The sequence below is a fragment of the Stegodyphus dumicola genome, chromosome 3 (assembly GCF_044657685.1).
Source record: "Stegodyphus dumicola isolate Sdum_Otavi_A_Nest chromosome 3, ASM4465768v1".
NCBI classification, from domain to species: domain Eukaryota; kingdom Metazoa; phylum Arthropoda; class Arachnida; order Araneae; family Eresidae; genus Stegodyphus; species Stegodyphus dumicola.
This window is the reverse complement of record NC_140770.1, coordinates 11,097,827-11,109,952: the sequence shown is the minus strand read 5'-3', so window position 1 is coordinate 11,109,952 and position 12,126 is coordinate 11,097,827. Positions and strand designations below refer to the sequence as shown.

General features: G+C 32.2%; 2 long non-coding RNA genes across 5 annotated transcripts in view; one reads left to right on the top strand and one right to left on the bottom strand.

The window, feature by feature from the left end:
- LOC118205202 (uncharacterized) overlaps positions 1-12,126 on the top strand; it is a 50,570-nt gene that overhangs the window by 27,017 nt on the left and 11,427 nt on the right. Inside the window, exons 4-5 of one of the 3 annotated variants that reach the window (XR_015040141.1) lie at positions 2,474-3,036; positions 5,908-5,981. This is a non-coding gene — a long non-coding RNA (uncharacterized LOC118205202). Of the gene's footprint in view, positions 1-2,473; positions 3,037-5,907; positions 5,982-6,142; positions 6,414-12,126 lie in introns of those variants that run through there. The other 2 variants (XR_015040140.1, XR_015040139.1) reach the window with 2 other exon arrangements.
- Positions 5,976-12,126, bottom strand: part of LOC118204315 (uncharacterized) — a 53,219-nt gene continuing 47,068 nt past the window's right edge. The window contains exons 6-7 of one of the 2 annotated variants that reach the window (XR_015040138.1): positions 6,407-9,003; positions 5,976-6,282 (exon numbers count right to left, since the gene is read on the bottom strand). This is a non-coding gene — a long non-coding RNA (uncharacterized LOC118204315). The remainder of the gene's footprint in view (positions 6,283-6,406; positions 9,004-12,126) is intronic. The other variant, XR_004760766.2, reaches the window with a different exon arrangement.

Below are 12,126 nucleotides of genomic sequence, written 5' to 3'. Positions count from 1 at the left end.
AAGTCACTAATTTTCTTTAAAATATGTTTGACTATTATAAATGTAAAATATAAATCTTTCAAGAAATTTTATAATTTAATGGTAATTACTTGAAACATTTTATGAAGATGTATTTATTCTCGAATTCTTTTGTATAAATAAGTTAAATGTTAGATTATGGTTAATAATAATATACCTGGCTTACAGGTTTTATACCTAGAGTGGTATTGCAAGTGAAGCTCTGGTGTAGATAATTGCTTTAGTTTATTCAATTCCTTTTTGCTAATAGGGAATTAAATTTTTTTTGTTAAAAGATTAAATTCTCATGTGTGGAAATGTGTACGCATCCTGTATTTTCATTTTCTATTTAATTAATTATCCTTATTTATATACTTGCAATAATGTTTCTTTCTTTTTTTTTTTTTTAATATTGCACAGTTTCTATGAGATTTTCTTTCACATCTGTGAATTTAGATAGATTCTGAAGCTGAATTTAAGCTTATACAGAAAAATAACATTATTCTTTAAAAGTAATACAAACATAATGAAAAGGAAATTAAAGTACACAATTCATTTACATCAAGTAAAAGCAGTGTTGTCATCTTGCTGTGTACTTAAAACCCGCTTGGGCTATGCCGGTGGTTGCTTGGCTACTGGTAGGGTCTCTTAAGCTGGACAGACCAGTGGCAAAGTACCAGATGAAGAGCAACACCCTGGTCTTCCAGTTTGGGGGTTGGACATGGTGCTAACAACTCTACCCTATATAAAAAAAACTTTCTTACAAAATCTCAAGTAATTACCATATTTGAGGGCATATCAGACACACTTTTTTTCCTAAATTTGGTCTCAAAAAAGTTACCTGCATCTTATACGTGAAGGACACAGGTTAACTTTCAATACTGAATGCTATTTTTAGCCCCGATAAAGGTCTAGACACACATAACTTTTTCTACATGGTATCGGTGCTTAAAACTATTTGTTTTAAAAAAATACCCTGGAAAATATGACTACAGGAAACAAGAGATTAAGATATACAATTCAGTATAAACTAGGAGTGTTAAACTACGCCAAAGTGCATGGAAACAGAGCAGCAGCAAGGCATTTCGGTCCACCGGTCGACTTTTCAATGATGATGATAGTGAAAAGGGTTTTTATGGTTTCAAAAGTGATTAAAGTCTAATTTCACGATAGGCAACGTTTTCCTTGAATCTGTATTTTTAATTGTTTCTGCTTTATTTTGTATTATGTTTGATTGCTTGACATTCATTCATTTATTCATTATTGAAATTTAGATATCATGTTCAAAATAGCTTGCCATTTGTTAATTTTCCTTAGTAAAAATATGTTTGGTAATTGCACTCAATAATTGTTTATTTGGCTGACTAAAAGAAACCACATTTTAAGTTATTGTGGTATCGCGCAGACTATTGAAACTTTTTTTCCTTGTGTGTGGCCTTCTAAATAAGGGTTTGTCTTATATGCCGTCAAATATGGTAAATCTTCTAGCAGACCAAACTTTAGGAGACGACCTGGTAAATTCTTGAAGGATATGACAATTAGAACTTAGAACACTTCGTCACTTTAAGAGTGATTTACTAGAAGACCATTGCCAAGGAAAGAGAGGTCTGGAAGAAAATTCTTGAGAAGGCCAGGTGCCACCCTGGGCTCTTGTGTCACTGAGGAAGGAAGGAAGGAAAAGCTGTGTTCAGAAATTCTGCCGTTGCATGTATACTTATTTTGTAATTTTTAATGGAAACGTTGCTGTAATTCTGCTGAGTCTGAAGAACAGCTCAGAAGTTTCTTGACTGTATTATGTTGTTTATGTTCAATTTCAAAAACTGCACACCTTACAACAGAATGTAATGCACCAGTAAAGTAAGGTTTTTGAAAATGGTCACTTTCTATTTAAAAAAAAAAAAAAAAAAAAAAAAAAAGAACACAAACAGTAATAGTTCGATTCTCCCTTCTTCTGGAGTCACTTTCTGTTTCTTGTTACCCAGAACATAATCTCTTCCCTTCATCATAAGTAAATGGATAAGAATGCTATCACAGCTTTCACTGATAACCTTCTATCACAATTTTTTTTGAGAAATTTCTGCATTTGATTGCTGTATCTGGAAAACATTTATTGTCTAATAAGTTAAGCTGTTAGTAGATTTATCCTGTATATCATCTCAACGGATGGATCACTGTTAATCTCTTCCAGTTTTTTTTATTGACTTTCGGTTCTTTCCAGTATGTTCCGAAGAAAACCAACCTTATAAGAACTCATCCACAAAGTCAACTGCCTTTGCACAAATAGTAATATTACACTTTGCTGTGAATAGATACTTGAGTCTAATCTTCCTTCTTAAAAACTATTTTCTATCCCAAAATATGTCATTTAATGGTACTGGGGTTTGTTCTTTAATTAATAAATTTCATGATAGAAATATCTCCTAACTGTGATTTTCCTGTCTCATTTCTTTACATTGATTTGATTTTTTCTTTCTAGGCTTCTTCCACATAACTTATTTAACTCTTCTCAAAGATTATTATCATCACAGATTTATGCTTGTAGTTGCTTCATCTAGTGCCCCAACTATGTAGATGTATGTGGCTTTGCAGTATAAGAAAAAAAAAAAAAAATTCAGGTTAATTACTGAGGAAAAGAAAATAAGAAGGTTGAGCTATGCTATATTTTAGATCAAGAGGTAAAATCAGGCCAAAAACTTTATGAGTAGTCTGCTGAATACAATAACTCGATAAAAGAAAATAAAGTTGCAGTAACTATACTTGTACTGCTACCAACTGTTCCGGTAAAACTGGCAGATTCTTGATTGCTTTTGTCAGAAGATATGGTTCACTAAGAGTCGAAGGAAAAATAAATGTAAGGAAGAAAATTATTATCACAGATTCTTAAAAGTTCAATGGTTTATTTAGATTACAACGAAACACGAGCAGGCTATCTGCATAAGGGGAGAGACACTTTCATTTAGACTCTCTAAGAGAAAATGGCTTCTGTCCATGTTACGCATGAAAAAAAAAAAAAAAAAAAAAAAGTGTTCTTTTTATTAAGTAAGTTTCATTTAAGATTTATTTTTTCACTTACTCATTTTTGTTCAGTTATAACATACTTTTCAGGTCAGATGTTTAATCCTTTTACATAAAATAATCTGAGCTAGGTAAATTACTGTTAACAGTAATATCACATAGCAACATGTGCATGTAATTTGGTACAATAAAACATCACTATTAATAAATAATAATTAAATGTGTTAAACTCTATAAACTGACAGATAGTGAAAGAATGTAGAAACTACCCTTGGCAATGAACACTACATGAAATATAACTGCCATAATTTATATTCCATGTGCATCTGCAGCAAGTGGATTCTCAGAATGTTGCCATTTGGAAAAGCTTCAGAGCTTTGATTAATTCATTTTGATTGAAAATCAGTATGTTGTTCCTGTGTAAGGAATAAAACTTTTTAATTTATCTTTCACACAGCCTTCTCACAAAGCTGATTCTCATGGTGTTGCTATTTGGCAAAGCATAAGATCTTCAATTTATTATTCAAATTCAATCATTCTGCTCCTGATTAACAAACTGATCAATTAAAAGTGACAGCACTTTTTAATAATTTAAATCATTCTACCTTACAATCATTCTACTTTACATTCTACCTACAAAGTAAAGAAAGTATTGTAATTGCGAAAAATTTTGAGTATCATATTTTGACGAAAATAGCCATTTTGACTATTCTTGAATTCATTAGAAGAATTTTTTTGCATAACATATGTATGTTTGGACAGAATGAAGGACTCGTTTCTCCAAAACGGATAGTAAAATTTATTTAAAATGGATTCAGAAGAGATTTGTGACACATGTACGTACCTCGCATAACTCAAATACAAGTAGCTGTAAAATGTTGAAACTTTCTATATGGGAATGTTATAACATGTAATTACACACTTCCCTTTCTTATTGCAATTAGCTGTACCAAGCATTTATATTCCCATCTTGTTATCTGGTTCGCCAAGCTTAATATTTTGATTCCTACGTATTGGTAAATTTTGCATTTTTAGTTTACAAGTGTTGAATTATGTTGTTCTTATATTTTGGTTAAGCTTGTTATGCCTTTAGTTAATCTGCATGCAATAGTTGTAGCATTATTAACAATTTAAAAGTGTAAATGGTGCGGAGCCACCATTTGTTTATACAGTGGAACCTCGAGTTACAAGCACCTCTATATACGAGAAATTCAAGATAAGAGGAAAGTATGAGCAAAAAATTTGCCTCTAAATATGAGCATTGATTTGAGTAAGGAGCAATGAGCCAGATTGCTGGTATGCGTGGTGCCATTTCTCAATCAGGCTTGACTCGGGGAATCCCCTCGTGAGATCACTCTATTATTTCATCTACATGTTTGTGTGCTTGTGAGTCAATTGTTTATTACATTTAACGTGAAAATAATTATTTCACAATGCCTCCCAAGGAGATTGTTGCCTCAGAGAGTGCTGCAAAGAAAAATAAAGAAATTATAAATAAGTGTGGTGTAAGAGTGACGGAATTGGTGAAATCTTGTGGCCTTTTGACATTGACGATTTGCACTATTCTGAAGAAGCAGAAAGAAATTAAGAAACTTGATGTGGCCAAAGGAGTTACAGTTACTTCCATGCACTGTCCAAAACTCCTAGATGTTGAGAAGCTGTTGTTGGTATGGATTAATGAGAAGCAGTTAAAAGGTTGGTGTCGGAAGCTGTCATAAAGGCAAACTACGGTTATATTATTTACCAGTGTTATTTATTAGAAAAAATTGATTTTTATGCTGATTTTTTTTGGGGGAGGTCCGGAATGTATTAACTGGTTTCCCATTATTTTCAATGAGAAAGTTTGTTTCTAAATACAAGAAATTCGATATACGAGCTCAATGCTAGAATGAAATAAACTTGTATCTTGAGGTTCCACTGTATTTGAATCTCTTAGTAGAATAGTAAATTAAGTCAGTTTGTGCACCAACTTCAGTGTCTTTTTGCCCCATGGGACCAAAAGTTGATTTTCAATTTTATATTGAAAATATGGTCTTCCTGCCTGTTGGCTGAACTCCATGTTTTGACCTAGAAAACTCTAATTTTAATTGTAAAAATTGTAAAAAAATTTTTTTAAACTATATTTGGTGTTTCATGTTTTCTGTATTTTACAATTTTTAATGAAGATAATTTGAGTTTTAAGTGTTGCTGCCTTGTCACAAAGTGAGACCTGAATTGATTGAATTTGAAATAGTTTAAGCAAAGTGTAGAAAAAAATGTTGCACTTTGAGGAAATGTGTATAATTTAATAGTCTGTAGATGGAAGTCATGTGGTGTCCACATTAGATATGTTTAATAATGTATCCAATAAAAAATAAATGCATTTTGTAATGGTATCCCCCCTCTGCAATATCAAATAACTTATTTTGTTGCCCCATCAATGACTAAGACCATTGAATACTAGTAGTTCAACAAGTAACCGTATATAACAAAATAACCTAACGTAGTCTTTTTCTATCATGAAATAGTATAATGTAGGCATGCTGATGCGATTAGGACTATTTGTGAGGTGCTGGATTAAGGAAAAAGTAGTTAAATTATGTATTTAACTGATATTAAGATGTTTTTGTCTCATAGAAAAGAATACGTCATCTCTTATTTGTAATTATATTATAAATAATGTTAATAAATATCAGTCATACTCCACATAAGAATTATTTTTTACTTAATATGTTTTCATTTTATGTCTAACTGCTACAAAACAATGTTTTTTAAATTCTTTTTTTGAAATAAGATTTAATATTTATTTATCATCTGGAATATTTATTTATCATTGGAAAGACCAACTTTTTATTCATTTTATTTTTGTGTGTATCATTGGTATGAACATTTATCTTTCATGTATTTTTATTTTAGGGTGATGCTTCCAGTTTTTGTGAAATTAAAAAACAAATACTTTTTTGGAATAGGAAATACAAAACCTCCTGGCTGTAAGAGAGAATTTAGATACTACTCTTTGATTTTATTTAGATACTTTTTTGTCATAATGTATATGTTCTGTGCATAATAATAAGAACACAGTTTATAAATCATAACACATGAATGAAATTTAATGTATTTTATGCTCAATGTTATTAACGTATTTATGCAGGTGGTATTCCAACTCAAAGTGTACATACATGAAAACATATCTTGAGAATGAAGTTGGGCTGCTACAAACCGTCCTTCAAGAAAATATGGCGATTCTTTTAATCTTCACATATATAGTAAACGAACTGCCATATCAGTCAGCTGGAAAAAAAATGAAAGTTTCATTAGTTATGTATTTTGTAAGACAAAATTTCTACATATAATTTGCTTTAATAAAATCAGCATTTTTGTTTTTATCTATGTACATTTTATAATAAAAGTTCACCTGTTAAGCTCTTTACAGTTAAGAAAGCTAAAGTTTTCAACTTTTTGATCCATGTTGATGAAGTGATGAGAAAGAATTCAGCTGGAGCTGGAACGAATGGCTCGATCAAGTTCCTCTCTTTCCAGTTTTCTTCCAAAACTTCTCTGAAAACTGTACTTCTCTGAATCGATGTCCAGATGCTTGGTAAGTTGAAAGGTCTCTTATGCAATATGATCTAGTGGCAATTTCTAATACCTCTATCATTTTTAAGGCTACATTCATGTCATAGTTTATTGATGATTTTGACTTTGGCCATTCAATAATTGAGTTTGGATGCTCCAGGGAGTACTGTATTTCCTCGCATATGCCCCTCAGCTTTTAACACCAGATTCCTGAAATTTAAAAAAAAATATATTCTTGCAGTTTTTTTGCTTTCTAAAGTGCATTGAGGAAAGAATCTTTCCTATATTTTAAAATCAAATCGACTGAAGTGACTACTTTTCATTTGCTATGTACTTACCGAAACTGGTTTGTCTTAAAAAATTAAATTATTCGCATAATTTTCCCTCTTGATTTTCAAATGATAAAATTAGTGAAAGAATGGGGGATATATGAGGAAATATGGTATTTAAACAAAGATGTTCTATTTTTGTTGATGCCCTGATTGGCAGAGAACTTGTAAATATCTTTTTTTTTTTTTTTTTTTTAATGCATTACATTTTCTAATGATAATTTTCTTAGATGTGAAACTGATATAATGAATTTTTGTGTTTGTGTCTTTATTGTGGATACGAATAATATACACACCTGAGTATCTGTTTTAGTGGCATCTGATTTGCCTGTTCTTCCAGATGAATGAGACTCGGGCTATGGTGAGTTTATAACCAAATCTTAAAAATGTAGCAGATGTGTGGGGGGATGAAATAGTGAGAGAGTGTTTCAATGAATTTACTCTATTTGATTCATTAATAGTAACTTTACTTTAAAAAAAAACTGTGGAAGCTTGTCAAGTTTTCCAATAAAATTGGGAGTGTATTTATACTATGCGATCAAAAGTATTTAGACACCCGTCGTAATAGTGATCTGACAGTGAGATTGAGCTTCTAGCTACCAGCAAGTATAAAAGAAGCCAGACAAGCCTGCAATCTTTATTTCAAATCTTGGAAAAGTACAATAGCAGGAAAACTTGAGCTAAACGATTTTGGATTTGTGGAGATTGTGCCTGGTGAACATTTTGTATCTGACTGTACTGTATTTGCAAGTGAAATTTGAAGGTACAAGCATAATGGCACTCTCAGGAAAGAAACCTATAAGGAAATTCCTCATTACCTGCATTGTGGCAAAAGTTCGGAATGGATTATTCTCATTCCAACACGATCATGCTCCTGGCCATACTACATGGCTAGTGCAGAGGTGGCCTGGAAACATGGGAGTTTAGAAATTGGACCATCTTGCTCAAAGCCCAGACTTGAATCCCACTGAACACTTATCAGATGCATTAGAATGTGAACTCCAATGTCTACATCGTCCCAAGTCTGTGATGGCATTCACCACTGTTTTTCTACAGGAATGGCATGCAATTTTTGCTGAAACACTCCAAAAACTAGTAGACAGCTTTCTGCGGCAACTGGCACGTGTTACTGCAGCAAAAGGTGGCCCGACATCATATTACTTTTTTGCTTATCTGTGGGAAAAACAAGAATATAAGTGTCTGGATACTTTTGATCATATAGTGTAATGTCTTGAAGTTTGTAAGTATTTATATCCGTTTTCATAAAACTTGGGTGTAGAACAGACTTTACTCATTTTAAGTAAAAATTGAAAGCAGTTTCATCCAGTGACTGAAAAATTGAAAGCAGTCTTTCCCAACCAGTTTACAATTAACTGAGAAGTTAATAAATAACATTCTATTTCTTGATGTGATTTTAAAAAATGGCAGCATTTTTCAGTGTACTTAAATTTGTGTATCTTAAATCAGCTCGCCCAGCCAATTTTCATTTTCCTCAAAAGGAGCAAACGAATTCTGTTCTACACCCGAACTTTGCGAAAACAAATATAAGTACATATTACAAACTGCAACCTTCCCAATTTTGCGGGAAAACTCAATTGATTTCACCAAGATGGAAACCTGTACAACAGGAAAATCAATAGATAAGCTTCTGCAGTTATTTCTGAAAAGTAAAGTTGCTACCGAGAGAAGAATCAAATGAAAATTATTTCATTGGAACGTTCATCTGCCTCATGCATCGGTTCCATTTCTTAAAGATTTGGTTATAAACTCACCAAAACCCCAGTCTCGTTCATCTGGAAATTGTTAAGAACGCGCAAATCAGATGCTACCACAACAGATATTTCAGGTATGTATACTATTCATATCTGTAATGAAGACACAAACACAAAAACTCAATATATCAGTTCTACATTGAGAAAATTATCAGCAAGATATTTACAATTCTCTGCCGACAACAAAAATAGAACATCTCGCGTTAAATACTCCCTGGAGTATCCAAACTCGATATTGAATGGAACACAGCCGAAATCATCAAGAAACCATGGCATGAAAGAGTCAGAGATAGAAACTGCCACATTTGCATAAGGGAAATCGGTTCTCAGAAGTACTACAGAAAACAAACAAGAGAAAAAAACCCTTAGACACGTTTTAGTGAAACACCTTTTACAAGGGGATATGTAATCCCTCGGTGGTTGCTCATTATTCACTCGCAGTTCGAATAAATCTTTGGCACCTTTATGTATAATCCTGGATTAGTACCACCCTCTGAACTGTTTTAATTTTTGTCAACCAGAACAATTCGTCCAGTCGGGCTTCTCGAAAGGGGACTCGGTCATTTCAATAAATGAAACCTTATTTTCACAAAATAACAAACTGCTACACAGCACAAGAGGTGCACTGCATATATTTCTTCTTTGGATTTTGAGTGAATATAGACTGTAAAATTTATTGCTATGTTTTATACCTATACTTTGTCAAATGTTAAATTTTTTATACATTCTTTGTAATGATCTAAAACATCCTTGTTTTTGATTGAAAGGTAGACTTCAGAATTTTATTTATGTTATTCTGTGGGAAAAAGTAAAGACATGGAGGGAACTTTCACATTTCATTGTAAAATGCAATCCGTAGAAGTCATTTCGTAATATAACCGAATTTTCCTCAGAATTACTCTGAGTAGTTTTGTAAATAAAAAGTTATTAAGAATTACCCAAGATCTATTAAATGTGTTGCATTAATGAAATTTTACCATAAAACAGCTTGCAAAAATGTAATGCAAGATTTCGACAACCTCATCAATGACTTTGCCGAGACTAAATAGCATTCATAATATTGGAACTAAGCATAATGTTTTATTTCCTTAATACGTCATTTTGATGTGTTTAGCTATATATTATAGTGACAGCAAACTGAAAACGCCCCAGGTCGAAAAAAGGTCATAGGTTTTACCAAAGTAGACAGTTCCCCATTTCGAGCCGAGTCACCGTCATCATCAACATATCCAACAGTTCTATGAGTGTGAATGTCTAGAAATTTATCATTTTGTGCACTCTTGAAACTTAGCTTATGCAGAAATTTTCTCATTAAATTAATTTTAAAATGTAAAAGTATCATGAATACAAATTATAATAACTGTGCAAGGTGTAGTTTTATCTTCCAATACCGAAAAGAAAGCTAGCACACCAAAAGTTGCAAGTGCTGTAGTAACGACAGTGTTGAGTTGTCAGAGATTGAGCATCGGAAGTTTGGATCCATTAGATCACTGTGTCTATATTTTCTGTTTTTGCATCACTTGTGCTTTGGCAGCACCAAAAGGCTTGAAGTAAAAAATGTTAGCAGTGAAGACTAGCATTCACTGCTAACATTTTTTCTTTCTGTATCACTCTTGTTAGGCAATCAAATTATTTCCCAAAACTTACTTAAACCTATATACTATGTCACAATTAATTGTACTTTTGCTCACGAACAGCACCAGACAAAAGCCGAAGCATAGCATACATTTACTTTTTACCTTTTCTTTTTGTAAATGTGAAAATATTCTTTGGAGCTTCATGTTAAATTGGTCTTCCGTAAAACTGAAGTTTCGTAAATATGGATACTGTACTTTATTTTTATATCTATATCGTTATTTCTTTTACTGCAATCTTAAATTTTAAGAGAGATTGTCTGTAGATTTCCCCCATATAAATTAATGTTACTGCTTCTTCATTTGGAAATTTGGGCTTATGAAATGTTTCGCAAGGGTGTTTTACGGTCATGGAATCCCCGATTCGTGATGCAACCACCGAGTGAGAAAATCTTAACCTAAATTCGATTTGAAACAAAAAATATTTTTGATTTCACAAAAGCATATATGAATGATAAATATCTAGACATTCAACAGCATGCTTAATGCATTAATTGTTAATATTTTCTAGTAACAGCCTTAGTAATATTGATGTGATCGTTCTCGAAACAATTAATTACATCACTCTTACCAAGTCAGGCCTGAAATGAGGAACCAGTAAAACCGCTGACATAAATAGAGCTTTTTCTATTTGAGCGGTTTAAGATTGCTGCCTTTCTCGCTACACACCAAAATTGCTGTTAAACATCAAAACAATGTACAAGGAACTAAATTAAAACCTTTTGTTTGATTCCAATATTCCGGGATGCTATTTATAATGTTTTAGTGTTGGCAAAACAATCGACGGGGTAATTGAAATCTGGCATTACCTTGTCGTTCTCTACGGTATAATAAGATTTTATTAATGAACTCATTTGTAGGTCTTAGGCAATTCTTAATTTTTTAGTACAAAACTCCTCTTGTGACTGGTTAACACTCTGAGCAATTAATTCTGAGGAAAATACACAGTTGTATTACGATACAACTTTTAGAGATCGCATTTTGCAAAAAGTGTGAAAGTCCCCTCCACGTCTTCACTTTTTCTCCCTAAGAAATAACAAAAATAAAATTCTCGAGTGTTTCTCTCTCATTGAGACACAAAGGATATTTTAGATCATTACAGATAATGTATAAAAAATTGTACATTTGACAAAGTACTGAAGATTTTGGTATAAAACATTGTAATAAATTTACAATCTATATTCATTCAACACCCAAAGAAGAAAATTTAAAACATTACATGCAGTATTTGTACCTCTTACCTATGTAACAGTTTATTATTTATGTAAAAATAAGATTTAATTTATTGAAATACCTTATTGGCCCGAACATAAGCCACAGCCTGAAATTCGAGGGAGTAGAAAAGATATTACTGTTAATTATCTATCGGGAAATTACCAATAGGTATATACATACTAGTATTTTATCATAAATACACTATCGTTATTAAAAAATTTAATTTATCTAAATCTAGACAACTGTGTGCCATACTTTAGTTGCTTTCTGTTAACTACTGGAACTTATTAGGCAATGAAATTTGCTTATTCTCTGCTATTACTACTGTCACAGCGAATATGGAACTGCATACAAAATGTAACAATTTTAGACAGTTGCAAGTATAAGATGCATCCTTATTTTTTGCCGTCTAAATTTGGATAAATGTGTGGCTTTTATTCGGGCCAATAAGTAACCGAGTCCCCTTCCAAGAAATACCACCTGAAATTGCTCTGGTTGACAGCGACGACCTTTATGTCAATCCAGCATTTTTCATAAAGGTGCTAAAGATTTATTTCAACCCCTGCTTATTTAATTAATCAATAATGCAAATTGGACTTACTTAGTGTG